Below are 6,000 nucleotides of genomic sequence, written 5' to 3' on the forward strand. Positions count from 1 at the left end.
TGCGTGTAACTGTAGATTCTTACACAGTTTGTATACCTGCATTGTTTTTGCAGCCTCAGCTTCGTGATCCCTGTCTTCAAGGACAAGGGCGTCGGCGACCGGACGGTGTACGGCCACATGCTGACGCTCTTGAGCAGCGTCGTCATGGTGTTGTACGCCGCACCCCACTACCCCAACGCCCTTGCCTCATTGACCATTAACGGGGCTTCCATAGTTGTGCAGCTGGCTTATGGGGCCGTCTTCGTGTGGTGAACTACTGAGCTACTGCATTCAGCCTATTTTTGTGCAGCCTCTTATGTTGATCCAGACCTCATAAGACTTGTGTTATTCAGCCACAGCTATACCATGCCCTGAGCTTATGTTTAATTCATATATTATCATGAGACTAGGTCAGTCATTCAGCCACAACATCTATGCTACATTGCAATCTAATGCTAATTCCAAATTTCATTCAGCATATGTTTTTTTCTTTTATGTTCTGCACTTGTCACATCTTGTCTTGAACTTTATATTTCCTAGGATGGCGCCAAGAGGAAACCATGAGTAAAGAGGCATTGCATCAGATCAAACATGAATTTACACAATCTTTCCAACTAAAATTCTCGACGATACAAATGCGTACAAACCCCTACACCAAAGACTCCAAATGCCTACTTATTCTGATACAGCAGCTGTATAATTTTCTCGCCACGAAATATTAACAATAAAGACTATATTGCTCGCCGCCAACAAGAGCGCTGCTGCTAACAGGATCGGATGGCATGTGTAGAACACGGCTGGCGCGCCATTTTGTTCCAATGGTTATGAGGGCGGATCGGGGACTGGCACAGCAACCGAATCTGCAGCAGTTTTTACACAAAAAGACAAAAAAAATCAGGTCCATCCACCGTGCATCATCATGAGCTTCGTGTTTTGTCGGTCAACTTGGAGTATCCAGCCCATGTAACTGCTTGTTCCTGCCATCTGATCCTCGACGAGGTTGGACAGAAGTAGGAAGCCTTCTCTTGGCTGCTCGCCTTGCCGTACCACACAGGGCAGCTGGTAACGCCAAGAATCCCTCTCCCTCGGGGCTCTTAGTACTGCCATGAAGTCTCTCAAGTGATTGTTGTCACATTCTCTCAACTGAATCTGCAAGATACACCATGTCAGCAAGAAGCACAAACCGAAAATGGTGTTGTATTACATGTTAAAGCCTTTTATTAACTGAAGTACTAGATTTTCATCTCAGGGCATATCGGAGGTATTTTTAAGAACAGACTAAAAAGGAGAAATGGCATGATATACTGTTAATTTTTTTGAGTTTTGTTTAAGAAAGCCAAAATAGAAGGACAGAAAGAGGAATGAAGTATAAGTCCCAAAGTCAGGATTATATTGTTTACCAAAGAGTAAAGAAGGATACCTTTGATAGATCAGGGATGCTTGACAGGCTGACTCCAAGAATGTCGTTCATGAGCTCAGGTTGGAGCATCCTACCTAACCATACTAGGAAGGTGAAGCCATCATCAAGAAGATATAAACCAGCAGTGTCTAGGCACTGCAAGGTCAATGGCAACCGCTTCAGAGACCCATCGATCCTATCTGGTTGCTGAAAATCACGACATTTATGTCAGTTAGAAAAACCAATGCGTAGAACTAGATTAAACAAAATGTTAACTTCGAATATACCAATCAAATCAGCTCATTTTCAATTAATGCTTACTATGCCTGCTGGCTGTACGATGTACAAATGGAACTTCATTTTGAAACAGGGGTTAAGGCCCTACCAAACCAACTAAGCAGACTAATCAGTTTTAACTTATACTGATTTCCATTTTGACTACAAGTGTGCCTAAATTCAAAGAAACCTTCATATCGAACATAACTAATAAAAACATCTAGAGGTTACGTACTTATTTCGCTTAATGCCATGCCAGATGTGGCTGCAAATTTTCAAGACAAGAATTATAGTAAGGCCTATGGAACTAATTGAGCAGACTAACGACACTGGTTCTTTCCACCCCAAACAAACGGAACTGAAGTTAATTTTATTCCTCCTAGTTGATTTATATAGTTTCAAAATCACAAGTCTACAAGTAGCTCTGGTTAAAAGGAACTTCATCAGTTTAGTTGCAAGGAAATACTGCATACCACTGTCAATACTTCATCAAGCCTGTACAGAGAAGGATAAATAAAATTGAGCAGCCTTCTTGCAGGCAGTATCATCATACTGAAACCAGCAGCACAACGTTCATCAAGAGAGACATCAGCATAACCACCACTCAGAGCAAGAGATTTACATAAGGCCAGAATGTATATATCAGTCTCCTTCCTATGCGATGTTGTACAACATATAGGTTCCGGTATTCCTTCAAACTTCTCAGAAGCTTTAACTGTATTTGCTGCCGGGCACTGTCCAGCTTATCAGACAGTGAGTTTTCAACAGCTGCAGGATAGCGATTATTAGTAATAAAGTGATCTCAGTCAAGTATATTCACATTTATAAAGGGGAGAGCATCAATTTAGTACTGACCGATTCTAGCCAACCCTGACACAATGGCACCAGTATCTGCTTGACGATACATTTCACTAAGATCTGTGACCGCAGGTGCAGCTGCCGTATGCACCCTGATACGTCTTTCACCAGAGGATGGTGTATATCTGATGGTGGTTAAGGACACAAGAAAAAATAAGTGTTTCGAATCTCTCCTAAGTGGAAATAAAATATTCCAAAGCACGATGAAGGTTACAGTCCTACTCTCTACTGACAAACCATATTCATGGACCTAGCTATCAACAAACTAGGAGCAAAGGAAACCTTGAGAAAGGTGCTCCTTTGACATTTTCTAAGTTATCGTTTGTAATGTACTAGTGTCAACTTTCTCACTGAAATGAAGAGATGGAGACCAGTGCATAAGCAACTTCACAGGAAAGGATACAGCAACGCCACTTGAAAGTATACACAGTCTGCGTGGTCATCAGGGTCTCCTCTAGAGACAGTTGCATCGCAAAAGCTTCATGAGAGTTAGGTTGGATAAACTAACAAGGCAAGGAAGAGCTAACAAATCTGTTGACCTTAGCATGAAGTGACCATGATATGTTGTGAAACGCACCCTGGAAAGTATTATGTCATGAGAGTTAGGTTGGATAAACTAACAAGGCAAGGAAATATTTAGGAAGATAAGATAATATATACAGCTGTGGATATAAATCTAGAACCTTTTCCACATCTGATGCGCATGACAGATTCTGAGGCAGTCTCCCGAGTAAGCTCATGTTTAAGTTTCTCCCTCTGTGTAGTTGCCTTGAAGGATGGATAATGGTACACCTGACCACAGTATCTTTCGTCAAGAGAACCTACATATTAATACATATCACAGTAAGGAAGAGCAAAGAAAATATGTCCACTGCAACCTGATTTTTCATGAACTCGGCAGCCATCTGTCTATAGAAGGGATCTTCTGGTATCCTCAGAATATGCTCCTTATCTGTTCCATATGCACCGACATCATCTCATCGAAGTCTTAATCAGCCAATTGGCAATGTACTCGGGAAAACAAGCAACTTACCCCCAGTTTGACCCTAGAACAGGGAGATGACATAATTGTCCAGAGATTAAATCAGTTAACAGAGGGCACACAAGAACAACCACCAAGTACTTCGATAATAATCCATCAAGGATCTTACCATAACCATAGATGCTGCTCCGTGCGCAGGACCAAGAGCAGCTTCTACATTTATGTTGTCCTGAAACATATTTGGGCAAGCTATCGAGAAAGGACTCGACAACATGTCTAGAATCAACCAAATTTACCAAGAGATCGTCAGGCAATGGCAAGAAAACATCGTCCAAATCGGCAACCACCATCATTTGAAGTTGACTCAAAGACGACTGATACAAGCAAAGAATACAAGTTGCGTAAGTACCTCATTAAATCAAATTTGGTATGTTAAAGCAGTGATTTTGCAAAGCAAAATGCAATCTCGACAGAAAGTAATACCTAAGAGGAGCTGTAGGAAATACCTTAAAATTGTGGAAGTGTGATGTGCTGCCAAAGGTTAAGAATTCAATTTGTGTCCATGGAAAGCCATATTTCTCCTTAACATTTTCAAAGCTTTTCAGGAATCAAGACAAAACATCTTTTGGCACTCTGGTATGTCCAGTGATGCTTTATCATTTTGCAACAGTGATAAGCCGATGATAAATGGCTATCTTTACTCCGGTTACAGTTCACTCGTGGCGTAAACAGTTGCACAGAAATTTTCATCCTTCTATGAAAACACCGCACCACGACAACAGTATATCATGCTAGAAAGGTTCTCACACTATTTTGCAAACATTGTAGTAAGGGATCTTAAGGATGAACAATTAAACGGTGTCGGGATCGGAAAATCTTAGTAAGCAGTTCCGGCTTTAGTCAAGCAGGCGGAAATTGGGAAACAACACATGTGGCCACATAACTAGCAGTCCAAGCTACAGGTTTTATTACATGATGTGATGGATGGCAGAAACATTGGTTATCAATCATTCGATAAACACTGAATATTTACAACTCCCAAGTTAAAAGTTACCATCATTGAGCAATGTGCAAAGATTGCAGCTCCATTTCCTTCCAGCATCTGCAAATGTTGCATAAGGGTATGTATAGATATGTCCTGCATCTTCGACAGCGGATTACACCAGCCGAGCCAAAGTTGACAACGGGCACTTCCTCCTAAGCATCAAGAAACAAAAATGTCAAAATGATCCGGTGCTTTGGATAAAGAAAATGATAAAGTAGAGTTCGTTAGTCGTTACCCCAATAGTAGTGTGGGTTGTCGGACGGAACTAACTCGGGTGGCAATTCAGTAGCAGGCCCCTCATCACCATCTAATGGAATGGACGTGGCAGACCTTGTACATCATCAAGCGATGATCCAGGCTCAGAACTCACTGGCAGAGACTGGAAGTCCTCCGCCAAGCTCTGCACCTGGAGTGTGCCCATCGAATCGAAGGCCCTCAAGTGGGAGACAGTGGCATGGTCTGCACTCTGCATTGGCTGTTGAAACGCTGGCATACCAGAGTGCAGCAGGCATAGCGCTCCCCGTGGGAGATTGTGGCTGCGGCCCTGCTGGAGAGCTGAAGGCGGAGGGCGAATAGGCCGACGGCGCGCAGCCCCAGGGGAAGCAGCCGCCTGAAGGGCCGGCGCGCCCAGCTGCTGCGGCGGAGGGGCGACCAGGCCGGCCGCGCCACCGGGGCGCACGAGAGGATTAGCGGGGCAGCAGCGGAGCGGAGGCCCGGCGGCCTCACATTCTCCATGGACGGCACCTGCGGAATCCAAGAAAATAATCATCAGGTTATTAATCTAATATATCCGCGCGCCGGGGGGTTTATCGATAGGATCCCTGTTAGGAATCTAGACTCTCGCAACTCACGATCACAGAGGAGACAAAAGTTTTTACGTCCCGTGCAAACTCTGCGACTTTTCCCGTTTTCTTTCTCAGCTACTTATTCGTTACAAGGAAGGAGATGCTGGTGGAGATCCTAACTACGCGCCACGATCCGCATGACTCGCGCCGTCCCATGAGAGCTGATCGTGCCTCCTAATCCACCTGCTAAACTACCGGGCCGTTCGACGTGACCACGTCCGCCCTCAGGCCCATGCAAAGCTACGTGCATGGCACGCACATGTCGCGGCTCATGCGATTATTTTTAGAAGGGAAAAACTAAGCTAAGCACAACGATTAGATTAGCTAAAATATCACCCCCCTAATGTTGGCGTTGGCGTATTATTTCAACCATACCAATACTCCTTCTCAGCTCCTGAAAGGCGAGACGCCCAAGTGCTTTCGTCAGAGTGTCAGCTAGTTGCTCGCTGGTTCTGACGTAGTCGATGAAGACGCGCCCTGCTCCACGCACTCACGAATGAAATGGTACCTGATCTCAATGTGTTTCCTGCGGTCATGGAAGAGAGGGTTCTTCGCCAGGGAGAACGCCGACTTGTTGTCGACGAGGATCTTCGGCCGCGCAGCTTCCTTGTTCAGC

General features: G+C 44.3%; 1 pseudogene; it reads right to left on the reverse strand.

Annotated features, from left to right (window-relative positions):
• Positions 1–148: 148 nt before the first annotated feature.
• LOC109745242 (protein transport protein SEC24 A-like) lies at positions 149–5,618 on the reverse strand (annotated as a pseudogene).
• Between the last annotated feature and the right edge of the window lie 382 nt (positions 5,619–6,000).

This window comes from Aegilops tauschii, chromosome 2 (assembly GCF_002575655.3).
Source record: "Aegilops tauschii subsp. strangulata cultivar AL8/78 chromosome 2, Aet v6.0, whole genome shotgun sequence".
NCBI classification, from domain to species: domain Eukaryota; kingdom Viridiplantae; phylum Streptophyta; class Magnoliopsida; order Poales; family Poaceae; genus Aegilops; species Aegilops tauschii.